The sequence below is a fragment of the Olea europaea genome, chromosome 5, assembly GCF_002742605.1.
Source record: "Olea europaea var. sylvestris chromosome 5, O_europaea_v1, whole genome shotgun sequence".
Classification (NCBI taxonomy): domain Eukaryota; kingdom Viridiplantae; phylum Streptophyta; class Magnoliopsida; order Lamiales; family Oleaceae; genus Olea; species Olea europaea.
Window position 1 is genome coordinate 14,450,506 of NC_036241.1, and position 19,956 is coordinate 14,470,461.

General features: G+C 35.0%; 1 long non-coding RNA gene and 1 pseudogene across 1 annotated transcript; one reads left to right on the forward strand and one right to left on the reverse strand.

The window, feature by feature from the left end:
* The first annotated feature begins 3,977 nt into the window (after positions 1-3,977).
* On the forward strand, positions 3,978-14,250 carry LOC111394770 (annotated as a pseudogene).
* Positions 14,251-14,932: 682 nt separating this feature from the next.
* Positions 14,933-18,914, reverse strand: LOC111394771. The gene is made up of 5 exons (XR_002702704.1): positions 18,641-18,914; positions 15,619-18,007; positions 15,477-15,546; positions 15,303-15,396; positions 14,933-15,219 (listed from the first exon to the last, which is right to left on the reverse strand). It is a non-coding gene; the product is annotated as an uncharacterized LOC111394771 (long non-coding RNA).
* Between the last annotated feature and the right edge of the window lie 1,042 nt (positions 18,915-19,956).

Consider the following 19,956-nt stretch of genomic DNA (forward strand, 5'->3'; position numbering starts at 1 on the left):
GATAAACCATAAAAAATTTTAAAACCATGCTTTGATACCACTTTGACATGACCCGTCCCGAATCACCCTAGTGGATTCGAAACGTGACGTGCGCTGATAATAGATGCTGACTAGATGTCAAATCTATCACCAAGGCTGAATATGAGTTATTTCAAAAAAATGCAATAAAATCAAGTGCTTATATAAAATATAATGTGATGGGCCCAAAATATTTTCTTCGTGCTTCATTAATATGAATTATAATACTCAACATGTCATGTGGCTCTCATTCTGAAATCATTAGGCTTTTCCAACTAAAAAGAGTCAATTTCCACTTGTAGGGAAAATTGTGGAAAATATATGAGTTGATAACTCGGTGAGTGGAGCAGTTCGAAAATAATTATACTTTTTCAATTTTACATTTCTATCGAAAATCGAGTTCATCTCATTTAATAATTTACAAGATAACATCATGTAATTATAACCAAAAGTGAAATATTCACATAATGTCGTAAAATATAATCTCAAAATCATGATAAAACATCAGTTAATAATCATGTTATAATCTCATCACATCAAACGTGCTGAAAAATCCGTCAGAAATGTACCCTCTGACTGAAATATGTAATCCGCCTCTCAGGCTAATAACTTTCGCCACGGGCCTTTGGCCCCTCTGTGAACGAAAGTCGATTTCAAAGACCTCTCAAAATCAATTTTAGAACACGGTCAAGGCCCCTCAGTGAACTATATGTACACGGTCGAGACCCCTTCATCCCCGGTTCATGACCCCTCAGTGTAGTATAGAACACGGCCAAGGGCCCTCAGTGAACTAGAAGAAATATATAATTACAGGTACTTTTCTGGTCGATCTCAAAATCATATCTCATATTCCAATTCACAATGTAATGTATACAATCTTTGAAATCACACATGTATCATAATAAAAGATATTTCCATAAAAAATCATGTAATTCAAACACATAATTGCATATAATTGCATATACTTTAACAATAAACTTAATTTATAAATACTTTAAAAATATTTATATTTTTTCACTCACAGTACTATGTTCGCAAAATCAACCCGATTGGTAAGCTGTTCTGATGTCAGTATTTTCGCCTGAAATACGATATAATTTTTAAATAAACAATTAATTATTTTGAGAAATTTCAATAATTAAATAGGCAATGCCCAAACTTAATCATTTTACGTTTGGACAATTTCTACAGTCTCTTTAATAATTAAAACTAGTTTTTCTTTCATTTTATTTAATTTCATAGTTTATTATACGTAACCTCTTCAATGAAATTGAATTTAATCTAATAATCTAACAACTATAAAATCAAACATAACTTGACAATAAGTAACTTTTTACTTACCTTTCAAAATTGAGGGATTCAAGCCTAATAATGTAGACCATTTAATTCCTAACACGTTGACAAAAATTTTCTATTTTTTTTCTTCTTCTTCCCTTTTTTTTTTCTCTTTCTCTTTTTCCTTCTTCACTTTTCCTTCTCTCTCTGTTCTCGTTCTTTCTCCCCCTCTTTGCTTTTATTTTAGTTCTGTATGATGAAAATTAGAGGAAAGGAAAATGTTTTCTTGTTATCTCCACCGCCACCACCGCCTTTGACCCTCTTTTTTCTTTTCTTTATTTTTTTCTTTCTATTTTTTTAATTTCATTTTTATTTATTTATTTTGTTATTTATTTATTTTTTATTTTTTGCTTGATAAATTTCACAACTTTTAGACTTTGACTTACACTTACTAAATGAATCGGGATATTACACATATAAATCATACATTTCACATAACGTTTGCCCTAAATTCTTATAGGTGATAGGTGTATCAAGTATTAAAACTTTATTGATTTGATCAATTACGTATTTAGTTTTCGAAATATTATATCGGGGGTCCATTGCGCATGCTAAAGGAAATAATATAGGCAGTTCTTTCCAATATTTTCTAAACTTTAATTCCATAGCAATTAAAATTTCACTAAAAGCAGGATTATTTTTATATTTATGGAATGTTCTTACAATTATATAAAGGCGTTCAAACACCATACAACTTGTGGGATAATAAACGCCGGATAAAATCTTCGTGGTCTCATAAAAAAATATCAAAAATCGTTTAATTTCAAAACTAAAATCCAATCAGATTCATTTAACATACCATCGTCATCACTTCTAACATGTCTATTGTTATAAAAGTTAGTTATTAAATTTTCGAAACATTCACATGATTTTAATAGCAAGTATGTAGAGTTCCATCTATGACATACGTCGCTAACAAATGTTTTAGCAGTCATCACCCCTAATTTGGCACAAAAATCTTCAAATGATTGTTTTCTACTAGGAGAGATCGTAATATATACTAATACATTCCTAATCCTTTGAAATTCATCCTTTATATGTTTTAAATCATCTTGCACAATTAAATTCAACATATGACACACACAATGAATATGAAACAAATACACACCAAAATCAGGTTGAAGTGTCCTACACAATTTATCGACAACTACCTTATTAACACTCGCATTATTAAAAGTAAAAGATCGAATTTTAGTCTCACAATGATATTCTCTAACAATACTGATAATAGTATTATATATATTATTAGCATTGTGAGGAAATTCAATAATTCTAAAAGCAATAATTTTCTTATGCATGCACCAAAGTGGGTCTATATAGTGTGCGGTTGCAGCTATATATGCTCTTTTATTAACCTCTTCCCATATATTAGAAGTTAAGGATATAACATCCCCATATTGTTGCAAATCCACAATTAATTGTTGTTTTGAATTATTGAAATATTTATTGTATCGGCACGAAGAGTGTTTCGACTTACCCCAACGTACCTCGGTTGTAGATATTCTTTCACGAACGAGACGAAGTGTAGGTTGTCTGCAATAGCCAGAGACAACTCAGTGGCGGCAACAAATTTCACCATTCCAGTTCGAGTATCGTCCTTCGAATACACCCACGTGGATAAGGGTGAAGTTGTAGAACCGACGCCTGGACTGCCAAATTGCAATTGTATTTGACCAGCTGGAAGAAGTCCATGTCTGGCTGCACATGATTTGTAGTGGCAGTTGAGATGAGTGGTAATGATTCCTTTTTGCCATGCCAATCTTTGTTGGCAGTATTTACATACTGCTTTAGATTCTACAAGGCCATCAACGACTTTTCCCGTTGAAATCAACTTAAAGTGATCCCAACATTTTGCTTGTTTTTTGGCCTTTCGCTTTCCCCTCGCATCTGGGATATTTAATTGTCGATCTTCATCTTCATATTCCGCTTCGAGAACGTTAATATCATCCAAATCAATTGGATTGTGGCTTCTCTGACCGTGAATGTGAACGTCTTCAGGTATCGGTATGTCATTTAGACCGGCAAATTCATTTGGAAATTGACTTTGCGGCATCTTAGGCGATTCTCCATGATGTGGCTCATATCCTGTATCGAACAAACTCTCAACAAATGAATGTTGATCCATTTCTGTAATTGTTTACGATGAAATCTTGACTAGATGAATATAAATTTAGTGAGATTGTGAGAATTGAGAATTGGATGAATTGAAATTGTAACTAATAAACTGTAAAAATTGAATTGATCTTGCATATTTTGCAGCACAAGAGAGTAAAAACTCAATAATTGATATAATAAAAGAGAGTTGAGAGGATTGTAATCTTGGAAGAGCAATTGATATTAAAAATTTTTTTTGGGGGAAGGGGGTATTTATAGTACAAAAAGCTCGAGCCGCCCACGAGCCTCTTTTCTACGGCTCGATCCAATTGACATCTCTATGCTGCCCCTTCCCCAATTCCGTCCTCTCCACTGCTACCTCGGTGGCAGTCAGAAACATTTCCTTTTCAACCGACCCTTATGGTCCGTCCCTCCATAAAGGCCACTCCCTCAATCCCGTCAAACTGCTCGGCTCGCCTCCGACGGGGCCCACTCGGCTGCTGCTCGAGCTCGTGATTCCATGAGCATGAGCCGCCCACGAGCCTCTTTTCCACGGCTCGGCCCAATTGAGATCCCTGCCCTGCCCCTTCCCCAATTCCGTCCTCTCCACTGCTACCTCGGTGGCGGTCGGAAACATTTCCTTTTCAACCGACCCTTATGGTCCCTCCCTCGATAAAGGTCACTCCCTCAATCCCGTCAAACTGCTGAACCCGCCCTTCTTCGAAGACCCCACTACTAACAACAATGTAATGCCACTAGACGAAGCCGCCTTCACTCGGGTTTTTGACATTTCTGCGCTCCGTGTCCCATCTGACCTCTGCTTCAGTCTCGAAAGCCGTCTCTGTGGGCACCTCCTCAACTGGCCTCGAACTAAGAACATCGCCAGAGTGCCCGGCGATGAAATCGATGAACAGTTGAAAAACTCTTGCCTAAGTACGTTGTTGGTGATTTAACATTGAATAGGAGAATTTATGGGAAGGCGAAGGGCGATGGGGAGCTGCTTTAACCCAGTTTTGTGCCGGGATAAGCTCGCCAGGACGTTTAATTCAAGAGGATATGTGAAGTTTACGAACTTGGCAAAAATTTCTAGGCCGAAAAATAAAAGAGGGGTTGACAGGAATGAGATGGCACCGCCGGAGGTTGTTACAGAGGAAGAGGACAGTGAAGAGGATGATTAAGGTAGTTTTGCTAGGGGAGGAATTTAAGCCAAAATGGAAGGGCCCAACCAGGTTGCTACTTTTGGACGAGGCGAATGAAGATACTAGGGATTTGCCTGAGAGTATCAAGGTTTTTGCTTTGCAACACTTTGATCTTTGTCAGTTGCTTTTCTTGTGACGTTTTTGTATTGATAAATGCGACCCGGTTCTTTTCTTGGTTGTTTTAATTTTTCTTGTTGTTACTGAACATTTTGTGGTGATTGTCGTATTAGATAATGCTGGTTATTTATTTTTCTTTGTTTATGAAGGTTGTCTGTACGATTATATTGCTAGCAATTTTGATACAGGGTACTATTGAACTATTAGACATGATAATTAGAATGTTTGGCATAGAGCAAAATTAAGATACTTGTGGATTAAGGATTTGTTGAACATTTGACTGCTTACGTTCTTCAATCAACTGAACGAGACTTTTGCTGCTGAATTAATGTTTTTTATATTAAAAAATTTAGATTTCTACACAAAAGGAGAATCCAAAATTTGGGATATTGCCGAAAACTCATTCGATACTTTTAAAGGTATTAGAATTTTTCATTAGATGAGTCAGAGTTGGAGAGTTATTTTTAATCATGATGAAGAAATTTATATTAATGATCTTGAAGAAAATGAAGTTTTGATAATTAATAATGAAGATAAAGTGCTTTATTATTTTATTTATTTTTATTATCATGCTTCTATATTAATATTTTTTATATTAATAAAATTATATTGAATTTCGTAACACGTATCGCTGTATCCTAATTTTTTCAAAAAAAAATTGTACCGGCATATCCGTATCGTATCATAATCGAATTCCATATTTGTATCTGTGCTCTTAGTGGTCATGATTTCATCCAGGTTCAGTTGGTATTTTTTTCAAAGAAATTCATACCTTGCTGGAGTAAAACTATTCTTTAGGCTGCATTCCCTATCGTCTACGGGCCTAGGGTCTATTAGGATCCTCCATATTTTTGGACTTTGTTTACCTCTTTTTTCATTCATGGGCAGTAGCACAAATTGAGAAAAAAGGGATGTTCCTTTAAGAGGGTAGCTTTTGAAATCAGAAATAGTGGTTTTCTTAGATTTGTATAAGATGTAGTGTGACAGTCTGCGGCTAATCCAGGAAAGATGGTACATTTCTGAACTCGTGCTCTTCATTCCATGGCAAAACAATGTCCAACATAATATACAGAATTCTGTGGACAATTAGCATTTTTTTAAAGATGTTGTTTTGGAATTTATTACTAAGCCCTTCTCCACGTGTCAAGTTTGTGATACAGATATTTCTAGCATTTACAAGGGTCTAAGTAACAAATAATTTGTCCCTTGTATTTCAGTGTTTTAATTGGCAAGATAAGCCGAAGTGTTATAGTTTCTATCATTTGTATTTTCTTTTGAATGATTTCATACTGCCATTACCATAAGAAAAAATCTCTGTAGAATTTTTTTCGCTAATTTTTATTCACTTCAGTTTGTAAGCTAAATACAAGAAGTGAAACTCATTGACTCCCTGCTGATATGTGCTGCGGGCAGAAGCTCATTGCAGTGAATTATTAAAATGTCTTCAGATTATAGTAGTTGCTCTTGAGCTTGTATAATATGACAGTCATGTAATTGTTACAGATTTTGGAGGTTTTGCTTCCAAATGGTATGATTTTTCCTTCAGCTTTCATAACTGTTGGGCATATTGCGCTTCTAAATCTGAGATATGAACACCATCCATATAAAAATCTTATTGCGAAGGTACTTCTCCTTTTTATATTAGTAACATTCAATCTCAACGGTGGTTTAGCCTTGTCCTGATAAGTTTCATCAAATACTCATTTTATTTTTTATTTTGTTTTCTTTTTGTCCCTGTTATGGCCTGGTTGTTTTAGATAAGAACAAGCCAAATATACAAACAGTATTCAATAAAATTGATGCCATTCATAATGACTTCGGAACCATGCAGCTTGAAGTTTTAGCAGCAAATCGTTCTCTTGTGACAACAATAGTGGAAAATGGATTTCATTTCCAAGTAGATTTAGCAGCAGTGCAAGCCTGGAAGGAAAAAGATACAAAAGTAAGAAGGAAAAGAAAAGTATAGAGTTGAGTTGCATCACATGTTTAGTATTATTTTTGTTGTCTATAGGGACTGGAATTCAAGGCTGGAAACTGAAAGCCAGAGGCTTCTGAGTTGCTTCACACGTGATGATGTAGTTTGTATGTTGCCATGTTTGTTTCTGGGACGTTAAATTTCTGAAATGCAGGTTAAATATTTACTTGCTAATTATGTTGTCCTGAGTTTTTTTAGTTCATACAGTACTTATAATTTCTGATATGAGTATAACTCTGTCTTGAAAAAATTGGGAATTTTATATGTTATTTATTGCTTATGCACGATCCCATTGTGTCTAGATCAGATGCAATAATGGACAATCATGATGTCATTGTATTAGAACTTGTACGCGACATCCACTTCATTGTGGGGTTCCCTCCCCCATCAAGGAAAAGAAAACGAGAAGCTCCCCTCATTTACAAAGTGAAAGAAGAAAATTAAATGAATTATAGCGAATATTACAAGACAGAAAACAGTCTGAAGCATGGCTACAAAATTCTATATGAAGCTCTGGTTAAGTAACCCAATCTGAAATCAAATAATTAAATTCTTCTCTGCTGCTTCGCCAGTAGTATCAGAGCATAATATACTATGGATCTCTAGCTTATTATGTGACTAAATTTCTTTCTGCATATTATCTTGAGTCTGGGCATTCGGATATTTTGTCTTTACTCTTTTTCCCGTTCTACACTCTTGATGCATATGTATTGCCGCTTGGTTACAAATGTCAATGTTGTGTTGCTTATTGTTCTTATCAATCTTTACAGGTGATGTTTTTTCTGATGTTGGTCCCATAGGTCGCATAGCCATATCTGTGACAAAGAAAGTGAAACATGTGTATGCTAATGATTTGAATCCTTGTGTTGTTGAATATCTTGAAGGAAATTGCATTCTCAATAAACTTGAGAGGGAGATTGAGGAACAAATAGTCACCACTACACGAATGCCATTAATATGTTATACAAGCTATATTATGCGAATGAATTAACCTTCAAAATATGACGACGCCTGAATGCAAAAAATAATGGATTCTCAGCCGTGGCCAAATTTGCTTTGTGGAGAATATTTGACTGAGATGAGGCATTGGCATAGCTGTCTTAATTTACAGATGCAGTGTAATTCAGATACTGTACTAAATTTATGGGCGCAGTATTTTTCTTGGTATCAAATCCTTTAACCCCTCCCACTTCCCCAAGGGGCATTTGCAGATAAAAGAAGAAGAAGAATTGTGCAAGAGTTGACTTTATTTCTGTGATCATCTCAGAGAGTATTTCATAAATCCCTTTGTGACATTGTTAGGGAACCCTTTACTAAAGATACGACATGTTAATCCTCATTGCTCTATTTCATCTTTTTATTTTCTACACTGGAATACATATTTCCTTTTCAACCAAAAGATACTTCTAGAGTTTCCAACTTCCATAAGACTTGGAGCTTGATATGTTGAAGCTGTCTAGGGAAGTGATATATATCCGTACATATTCTTTATTGTTCTAGTAGGATTTATCTGAGTTGACATTAAAACAAATTATGTAGATTAAAATAGGAAAATACACCGTCTTTGAACTTTTCAAAGACATCATACGATTTGGTTTCCAGGTTTGGGGATTGAAGAGCATACGGAGACAGAATAAATAAATGAGATAACATGTTTTATGTTCCCCAAGATACAAAACATGCACTGTTTACATTTCACACAAAGAAGCCAAGTGAAAGTCATATCTCTGGTTTACTCGTGCATTTATTTTCTGTTATTGCATTCCTATGATTGGAAAATGTTATGAAAGTACACATCTGCACACAATAGCTCGAGTTTGGTGTTTCAGTGTAATGGCATCTATCCTGTCTGTCAATTTCTAGGTATTCAACATGGATGGGAGAAGGTTTATTGAAACAATTTTTGCAAGTCTGAAAGGCTCAATCTATTGCGCAAGTAGTCATGAATTGCCAAATAATGCATCTGAGTTTCTTGGTAAGTACCCTATAAAAATGCTTTATTATTTCCAAAGCTGGTCAATGCAATTTCATTCCCTCGACATGCTTGTTTTCTTTTCTTTTGGTACATGCTTAGCATTAACTAGTTATTTCTAAGAATATTTTTGGTATACCACTTTGATATGGCCAGGAAAGATGAGCTATTTAGTTTTGATTTTAATGAAGATTTTTAGTCTGCCTTTTAGATTGAGGATGCCAGAATTAAAGTAATGAGTTCTAATGTGTGGTTCAGTCTCTGATTCTACAGTGGAGTTTGGTGACTTGAAACCATCCTCTTGCTCTATAATGGAAATTTATCTGCTTTGATGGGTTCAGATTATATCTTGTTCACTTCCACGAAGAGTTCCTATTTGACATGTTTATATCATGAAACCAAAAGCTGTTACAAGAATCTTATGAGAGTGAAAAATTTTAAAGGCAAAGGTATGAATATTCGTTCGGCAAAGCAATTCATAAATCCATATTATCATAAAGGGAAAACAATAAATAATTTCTACTTTCTACCTTCTCTCGAGATGATTTATTTTTTTCTGCATTGTCACTGGATGCATTCTATTTGGAAGGGAATCAATCCTCAAGTCTTTGAAGGTCATTAAGAAGCGTTGCTGGTTAAATGATCTAGATTTTGTCTTGAAATAACTTGTTGACTACCTTTACAGCTTGTTATCCACGATAATTTAGGATACAAGCTTGGATACTGCTTTTGAATATTAGTAAGGATCATGATGACCTCCGGTTTATGAGAGCATTGAATTCTTGAAGAGTTTTAATTACTGCAGAAACCTTAAGTCTTGAGAAGAAACGTCCAAACTTTAACATATGAGTGGAATATTAGTGGAATACATCAATTAAAAAAAAAAAAAAAAGTAAGAAAAGTCAAACATGTCAATTCACCCAAGTTCCAATTCCACATTAAAACACATAAAAACACACAGTGAAGGAAAAAAACGTACAGAGAGGAAAGAGAGGAGAGGAAAGGAGGAAAGAAAGAAAAAAAAAAAATAGAAAAATTTCGCCAACATATTAGAAAATAAGTTCTTCTACTATTAGGCTTGAATTCTTTAAAGTTGAAGGTAAATAAAAAGTTACTTATTATTAAGTTATGTTTGATTTTATAGTTGTTAGGTTGTTAGACTAAATTCAATTTTATTGAAGGGATTAAGTATAATAAACTATGAAATTGAGTAAAGAAAAAAAATTAGTTTTAGTAATTAAAGAGACTGTGGAATTCGTTTAAACGTGAAATGATTAAATTTGGGTATCGCCTATTTAATTATTGAAATTATTTAAAATAATTAATTGTTGATTTAAAAATTATATCATATTTCAGACGACGATACAAATATTAGGACAACTTAGCAATCGGGTTGATTTTACGAACATAGTACTACTGTGAGTGGAAAAATATAAATATTTTAAAGTATTTATAAATTAAATATATTATCAAAGTATGTGTAATTATGTGTTCGATTTTATGATTCTTACAGAAATCTCTTTTATTATGATACATATGGAATCTCAAAGATTTTTTAGGACACTTTTGTGACTTGGTATGTGAGACATGCAATATTGAGATCGGTTAGAAAAGTATCCATGATTATATACTTCTTATAGTTCACAGATGGACCTTGGCCGTGTTCTATTCTACATAGAGGGTTTTGACCTGACATTGGTCTTGATCATGTACAAATAGTTCGTAGAAGAGTCTTGGCCGTGTTCTAGAATTGATTATGAGAGGTCTTTGAGATCGACTTTCGTGCCAAAGGCCCGTGGCGAAAGTTCTTAGCCTAAGGGGTGGATTACATATTTCAGTCAGAGGGTACATTTTTGGTAGATTTTTCAGCACGTTATAGCATGGTTATCAGCAGATGTTATATCATGATTTTAAGATGAAATTTTATGACCTTATGTGAATATTTCACTTTTTAACTATAATTACATGATGGTAGCTTGTGAATTATCAAATGATATGAATTTGATTTTCAATAAAAATGTATAAATGAAAAAGTATATTTATTTTGAATTTCTCCACTCACTTAGCTATCAACTCATATTTTTCCACGATTTTTCCTACAGATAGTAATCGATTCTTTTTAGTTGGAAGGGTCTAATGATTTCAGAATGAGAGCCACACGTCATGTTGAATATTATAACTCATATTGATGAAGCACGAAGTAAATATTTTGGGCCATCGCATTATGTTTTTTTTAAACATTTGATTTTGTCGCATTTTTTGAATTAACTCATAATCAGCCTTGGTGATAGATTTGACGTCTAATCAGCATCTGTCATCGGCGCATGTCACGTTTCGGGCCCACTAGGGTGACTCGGGACGTGTTGTGTCAATTAGGGTTCCTGGATGGAAATTTTGTTAAGTTGTATTTTCTAGATACACAAAACCTGTCATCAGCTTGTGGTAATTACTGTCAAAGGAGATACCTATCTTATAACATTAGTTCTTAGGTTTTTAAAGTCGCATTGCGATTTCAGTTCCTTCATTCGCTGCTTGCAAACATTATCTTAATTCTTCTATTGATACTTCATTTGGATGGTCTGAGTTTTTATAGCCCTGAAATAATGAACCTGTAGCAACACGTTATACGCCTTTTTTGCTATGATATGTTCTTTCTTTTTTCCCAGTTTAGATAAATCTTATCATTTTTTATTTTATTTTATTCTTTTTTTCCTGTTAGGTAATCTTACCAGTGCATTGGTCCAACTGCAATATTTATTCTTGCTTCAAATTTGATGAAGTCCTATTTCGTTTCCCAATGGCTGCAGATGCATTCATGGAATATTCAAAAGAAAACCATACAGAAAAACAAAGAATCTTGCCTAGGATTTAAGTTTATGGGTTCTCTAAAGCTCAGGATCCAGAATTCGACTTTCACGAGGTATACTTCTTTTTCTGCTATCAGATCAATTGAATCATTCTTTCGAGATGGTTCTCTTCATGCATCAGTCAACAATATTCCTATCTTTTTTATTTTATTATTTTATTTTTATTTTTAATGCTATTTCATAAACAGCGAATTAGAATTGCGCTGTCATAGGTTACTTTTGAGGTGGAAATGCACAGGGGGTGCTACCGGAATGTAGCGCCTAGAGAATGGATGTTGAGTGCATCATTTATCCCTAGGCCTATGCAAAAAAAAAAAAGAAAAAACAGATCTTGGAAATTAGGAGCACCAACGTTGTATATAACTTTCATTTATAAGTCAAATTATTCTTTCTTTATTTGCCTCTTCAGCATATCTGTCGAACAAATACGCACATTATCAGCTTCAACGTGAATGAATGCTACATTTCTCCCATTTTTAAAATGAGAAATGTGTTTTGAAATAGTTATTTTTTGAAGAATGTATGGTTGAAAGATTGAAATTTTTTTTGGATTTACATGAAAAATTATTTTATGGAAGAATGTGTTCTGAAAATTTTGGACTCAAACAGGGTTTTACTTACATGACAAGTCATAACTACAACATTAAGTTGAATCCAACATATTATTTACAATGTTATCCTCTTTCTCTAAGTACTCGTTTTCAATTAGGATTTCTCTTCCCAAGCAGGGGACACATGTAGCCCTGTTTCTCTAGCATCTTTCTTTCAAATAATATACTAGTATAAATAAGGACCGTGCAATGATGACCGAATGCGTTGACAGATTCCTTGACATGCTGACATGGAACATGAAATAAAAAAAAAAGGAAAAACGACATCAGACGGAATTGTCTTAAAGCAAACAATATCGGACCCGGCCCAATTTGTCAAACCTCATATTCACTACCTTCCCATTTCTCCCAAGACAAAATCAATTTCCTCAAACAAGATCCTCCGACGCCAGACCTTGCACCGATTAACTCACACCCTCCGAAGCCGGGACGAAAGGAAGGCATTTTTACCGGTCGTTGGTTGCTACACCAGACCCATCCTCGTCTTCGTCACTGGAAGTAAGTTCAAATTTGTGGGTTTTCAAAGGATTGAGTGTGGCATTTAATTTTTGGGGGTTTCATTTTTGTTTTCTTATTTTGTAGTTATTAGTAGTCGTTGGGTTGAAGGAAGGTTTTTCCCCTTATTTTTCTCCTACATGGTGTGGTTGTAAACTAAATGAAACACCTTAAATTTGGGGGTTTCATTTTTTTTTTTTTTTTTATATTTCGTAGTTAGTAGCAGTCGTTGGGTCAAAGGAAGATTTTTCCCTAATTTTTCTCCTACATGGTGTGGTTGTAAACTAAATGAAACACCTGAAATTTGCGCTGCAGACTCCGAAATGATTTCGTGGCTACGTATTTGCATTCTGTAAACCCAAAAGAGTCAGTTTTTTTTTTTCTTTTTTTAGTACATGACTTCGAATTGCTGAAGGAATTTCGTTTAGGAAAAGTTTACCTTCATAAATTGAAAATAGTTTTGTTCCAGTCTCTATTTCTGAACTCAATAAATGTTGAAATTTTGATTTTTCTCATTATGGTGATTGGTGTGTGATATAGATGTCTGGAATATGTACAGAAAGCAATAGGATTGTTTAAATGGATTTGAGCTCTCATTCCTAAATTGGTTTTGATGTGTCGTGGTTTATTTTCAGCTTACGATGGCAGGAAAGAACCAAGGAGTATGTCATGGTTGTAGAGGAAAGGGGCATTTTTTGCTGACTGTCCAAAAAAACATCGTTGCCCATGGTGCAATGATGCATTCGTCAAGTGTTTTGAGGTGGAGAAAGAGAGCAAAAACAAAGGTAGATTATTCAATACGTGTACTGCAAAATATTGATATTGGAAGTGGGTAAAAAATGGTGAGACTAGCGGCAAATCAAGTGCAGTCAGAGTAACTTCGACGAATTATGTGACGAGCAAAGGAGTTGAAAAACTATCTTGCACGTTTCAATCTCAATGTTGACTATTTGATCAACGTGATGTGGAGATGGCTCTTAACGTTACAATACACAAAGGAAAAGTAGATGCGAATGGAGAGAAGAAATGAAAGGGACAACATCTGAGTTGTAGTTCTCAATATAATGACCTTATTCACCTATTCATTTTCGGCATTAGTAGTTTCATCACTAGTTGCAGTGGTTAACTTGATGACCCTATTCAGTTGTGGATTCTCGGCAGTAGTAGATCAATCGCTATTTAGTAGTACTGGTACTCTTTAGTGTTCGACATTGGCAATGGAGACGTTGGAACTGGTGGGAAGTTGATTTCTGGTGCCACTTGCGATTTTGTTGTTGCTGCTGTCATTGTAGCCGGAGGACCATGGATTAGAGGAGAAACTTTGGATTCAAGATTTTGCTATCTTTTGGATGTCTTGTAAACATTTGGCATGAAGCTTCCAACAACAATATGTCAACATAAATCAGAATACGCGTAAATTTTGCAGTGAATATAGGGAAGTGTCAAGTCTTTCATTTGGATTAACATTCGCCTGTGAGCAACATTTGAACTAACACAAGTTACAAGAAGGTAGGAATATGGTCACATTTATTTGTGTCTGAGGCATTATGTCAATTATTTCCCATAATTTGACTCTTTGATGACAACTAAATGCGAACTGAGAGATGAACAACAAAGCAGAACCATCGTTGCAAGAGCATAAAATAAGGAGTCGAGATTAAGGCATTATCGTTTATGTTTATTGGTTGAATCAATCAGTTGAAAGCTACACAACCTCTTAGTCTTAAAATCTTAAGTCGAACCAACATATTGAACAAAATGCCTGCAGAGTTTATTCTAAAAATAAAACTCAAATGATTTACATGCTGAGTACAAGCTGATGTGATGGAATGATGGAGAGTGCTGTTGTTTGGCTACTCTAAGAATTGCACTTAATCTCACTTTCATTAGTGGAAAGATAATCCATTGAGACAATAAACAACACAAAGTCGCTCAATATGCCAGAATACAACCTTAATTTAATCTCATCCATTTCCTTGTAAATTCAAATAAAGCATTAACATCAAAATTAATTTTGACAGAAAGGGAAATAATGGTGTATCTGCAACATCCTGATTATTGTAAGTGCCGCGATTAACAGTACCATAGGTTCCCTGAGCAACAAGATATCGTGTTTCCAACTTAGAAGGATCAATTTCCCACACTTCCTTAAGCTTTTGGCCCTGATTCTGGTTCTCTGTATTTCTTGACCAACATAAAGAAATAATGTATTGTAGAAGTTAATTCATATAGGAAAAAAAGGCATAAACTAGAATACCAATTTCCAGCACCATAGACTCGAATAAAAAGGAGGAATAAAATAAAATAAAATTTCGCGTTATGCAACCCGAGAAACATCCACCGTTTCCTTCAAAATTTAAGTACAAAATGTTCCCTCAGTTTTGGTAATTTCAATATGAACCATTCATGAACAAAAGGGGATAAACATGTTGCTCTGCCTTCACAAAATTCATGAGACGCCAATAGGTGCACTGTGTAAATAGGCAATGCAGGTTCCGATTTGTTGATCTCCCAACTACATTCTTTACTTGAGTACCTACAACACATATGGAACGTTAGTCGACACGGTTAATGATTAGAATATCTAATAGGTTCAAAAAATTATTTGTATATGTGTACCAGATTTGTGTTATCGCATCCATATTCTAATATCATGGGTCAGCATTGTTGTTGTCCAGCACATATGGAACATAGTAGGGCACACCATGACATACTGCACACCATGACAATGAGTTCATTTGGCAAAAAAATACAAAGGTCCGTAAATTATAGAGTACTCAACCTCATCATTACCTTGACCATCTGGGCGAATGGAAGTAGACGGTTGTAAGTGTTGTGAGAACCCAATGCTCTGGGTCCTTCCCTACAAGGAAAAATATAACATGTCAGTCAAATTTATCCACAACAAGGAACTGGAATAATGCAATATACTAACCATTACGAACTGTGAATATGATAACGGTATTAGCATTGCCTCGAATTGTGATTGTTGGGTTATCTGAAACATGGTTGCTCCAACTCCAGGATTACTTTGGCGTGCCTTGTATTTTTTCCCTTTGGGTGCAATGCAACCCGCCTACATCACAGATTATCAAAACTTTATTTTCTTTGTATTTGAACACGAGAAATAAGTGTTGTGGTAAAGGTAATGTAACATATCGTCGCTTTATTTGAACTCAATTCCAACGGGGACTTCTTGCAAAGTTTTCTAGGAGCGCCCTTTCTCTTCACCCCTTTTGGATCCCGAACGCTAACGCAGCCACTGCTAATATCCTCTGATGCGATATCATGAGACGCTATACGAGTACTATGACTAGACAAGACATTACTCTCGTAATTGGACTTCGACGCATCCATCTGTTTGCATTGAGATTCAATCCATTCTAATATTGAACCATCTTTTACATCTCATCACAAGTAATGTTTGCCAATGTAGCAAATGCTTTAACAATCTTATCGTACATCAACTGTGCTAGGGTATTAACCAACCCGTCATAGTTCACCACAACCCTCGTGTGGGATCTGATAACATCTCTCCGCCATCTCCGTAAAATGTATTTATTTGCCAACATTTTCACTCCACTGCGTATCAGTACCGTGATTGCATACATGCATAGGATTCCTCGAACTCGAATAAGTGACAGCTGCAAATAACTTCCCATTTGTCACTTGATAATGAGACCAAGAATGTTTTTCTAGTACAATGATGATCATGTATGATGTCTTCGTGTATCTCATATGTCGCCCCCAGAAATCCCTTGCTAACAGAGACGAGATCGCAATAAACTTTGCCAACGAACTCCTCCTGAACTTCCTTAAACTTCGAAATTGTGTATACTGCCTTGAATTGTTTCTCCATTTCATACCTAGTCGCTCAAGGTACCATTTGTGAGAACGATTTGAAATCTACTTGAAACTCTTTCTCAGCCTTACTTCTCAATGCTCTTTCGTACTGTTCAATGCTTCAACGAGGTCGTTGAATGAACATACCCGTCGAAAAATGCATTAATACTTTCACTTCTTTGAGTTGTTGACATGCCCGCCCAGAAAGTGGTCCGCAAAAAGCAAGGAACCTAACGAGATCTATTATCATAAAGGCATGATAACCATTCATTGTCTTGCAAATTATACATTTCTATTATCGCTAGCCAACCTTCTTCGAATTCTTTAACAAATTGAGAATCATAAACCAATCCGTATATAGCAGAGAATATCGAAGCTTTGTTAATGTGAAATCCAAATTTATTTGGCAATTTTTCAATATGTGCTAAAGACACCACCTATGCTTCGTATTGGGAAACACGATCTGGATTGTGTTCTGCATTGCCCTAGCTTGATCAGTAATTATCCCATTAGGAGCTTGGCCGTTTATGCACTGCAGCCATGTTAGAAAAAGCTACACAAATGTGTCAGTATCCTCGTTCAATATGAGACCACATCCGAGGAGAGTAGACTGTCCGTGATGGTTCACTCCAACAAAAGGGGTAAACGGCATATTATACTTGTTCATTAGGTATGTGGTATCGAATGTGACAACATCACCAAATTCCATACATGCCTGCCGACTCCTATTATCTGCCCAAAAAATATTTTTCAGACATGACACTTCATCCAAATCAATATTGAAGTAGACCCTGAGCACCGTGCTTGCATAGTTGAAAAGTATGACTGTATTGTTGCGACATCACCTTCGCCAAGTCTTAGCCACCTAACTTGTTCAACTTAACTTCGACAGTCATTCTCAATGCAGGTCATGTTTTCATATCCACCTGCTTCGACAACTGCAGAATTGAAATTGTGTAGCAGTATTCCTGCAATGTTATTTACTTCAAGACAACGTTTCACTTGCATGCTTAATTCTCTGTTGTATCTATACAATCTGGATTTTAAAGGACTTGTTTTATGGTTGTGGTCTAGGTGCACTGTGTTAATTCGCCATATTCTAAGAATATCTGAGCATGCTGTAAGCCTGACTTTACATCCATTTTGAATGGTAGCGTGTGGCTTTAAAGAAACACTTGTATTATTGATTTTTTTCCCTTTGCGGCTGCAAACGTAAGTGACATATTGCAGAACTCCATCATCGTCCCTTTTCGAATTTTGTTTTCTCATACCCATGTCATATGCATATCTTTTATAAAAATCGAAAATTTCATTTTCGTCCTTAAACTTCATGCCCACCTCAGGCACAAGCACAGGCACAGTCACAATCACACCATTCCCTCCTGTTCCGTCATCACCTTGTAATTTTGTATTATCATGATCACTCTCGTCATCAGACTCCACCAACATAACGGCTTCGACATTGTCCAAAATTTCTTTCCCTGTCACAAAAAAACGATTAATGCAACATATTCAGTTTATTTATAACATATACAGATTGGGCTTATTATGGGTATGTTGTCTACAGGAGCAGTTTCGGTGGAATTAACAAAGTCATCATGTTTCTACTTAACAAATTTATGTCTATTCCGTCGAAAATAAGCACCATGTATAAGAATTTTTAGATTTCACACAAAATGAATTTGTAGATTTCATCTACACACAACAAACATAAAAACATGTGGTGCCTAAAAATAGTGTGGCAAGAAAGAAGGTCATATTCTACATGAAATAATTTTTCCCCATTTCAAGAACGTTACAGAGAACGATGATGGTGTCACACAACATTTACAGCTTCTTCTAGAAATTTTTCATACTCTTGCTCTGCAGAGAATGGTTGGCAGGACTAGTAGAAGGTTATCGTTGAGGGGACAACTAAAAATTGTAAGCACACTTTACAGTAATGGCCTCATTCGGGTAATCTTTCTTAACCAAAAAACCAATGTATCTACTAAATGATTTCTCTATAGGTGAAGAAGATATCCTCATCAGAACATCAATAGACGCCCTAGATTTTCAAACGAATTTCAGATTCGAAAAATAGTTTTACATTTTACAATAAATTTTACCTTTACCTTCTCTTGTCATAATTTCGAAGCAACGGTCGGCGAATGGTTGGAACGAAGGTGCCTAATCTGAAGGTGCCGCTGTTGTACACTGACGGAGCTGGTGTATTTATCTGGAACTATCAGAATCTAGAACGATGGTGTGGCCAAATCGGAGGTGTCGGCACTGTAGACTATGGTCGGATCGTGAGCGCCAAAATGGGGCCACTATAGATGAGAGCTGAGATAGCAACAAAATTGGCGCCCATATTTTTAATGAATTGGGGACGGAAATGGGTCGCAGTTTTCCTTCGTTACTTTTCATTTGTTTTTAAACAATGAGAAACAAGGTCAAAAAATTATTTTAATATATTGCTTACACGTCATTCGGTCATTCCGCAGGTCAAAAAATATGGTAAAGTAGCATTTTCCTATAAATAATGCCAAGTCCCATTCAAGTTAAGGTAAGAAGGCTTAAATAAAATTTCTTACTCGTCTTGAGTCGATTTTTACAAAAATAAAATAAGATCGTATTGCGGGCATAAATTTTAAATCCGAATACCTAGATTTAGTAATGTTATAATTAACCTGAAAACTTGTGAGAACAAGAACTTAGTTATATAAAAAATTATTTGCTCAATTTGCATAATCAAAAGATCATTATCCCAGTGAATCAAATTTTTTTACCTAGATAGTTACTGTTCGTGCGAAATTCGCAAATGTGCTGGATCGTTGACAAGTAATAAATTTAGTGAGTTAAGAGTTTCATGAGAAATAAAATTTAATTGACCGTGTTAGTACTTAATTAGATTCAAAGCGAACAAATAAAATTGATTTGTGATTTTTAATTATTTTAATTTAATCTACGAAAATGGGTTAAATGAGAATTTAATACGTATATGGGAAGAGCGTATTAGATTACGAGTCTACTTATTATTTTCTATTTCAATTCTCGACTACATAATTAGTTTCATTCATGCATTCTTGATAATCAATAATTCTATTGTAATTAAATTTTTTTTTCAAGCTAAATTAAATCTACCCTAATTACGACCTGAATCTGTTCCTATTCCGAATTCAAATGAATAGAACACATTCAATTTCACAATTATCTTAAAGATTGCACACATGATAAATATTATTTCTAAAATTTATTGCATACATGTTAATCAAACAGTGTTCTAGGCCTATTGTGAGTCTGCTAGCACTACAACAAGTAACTATATATTTAATTGGTGATTAAGCAATCAAATTATAAAATTAAGCATGCTAGATTAATCAAGAATTACAAGAATTTAACTAAACTTCTTGTCTTGAATTAAAAATAAATAATAAAGGTTTCATCT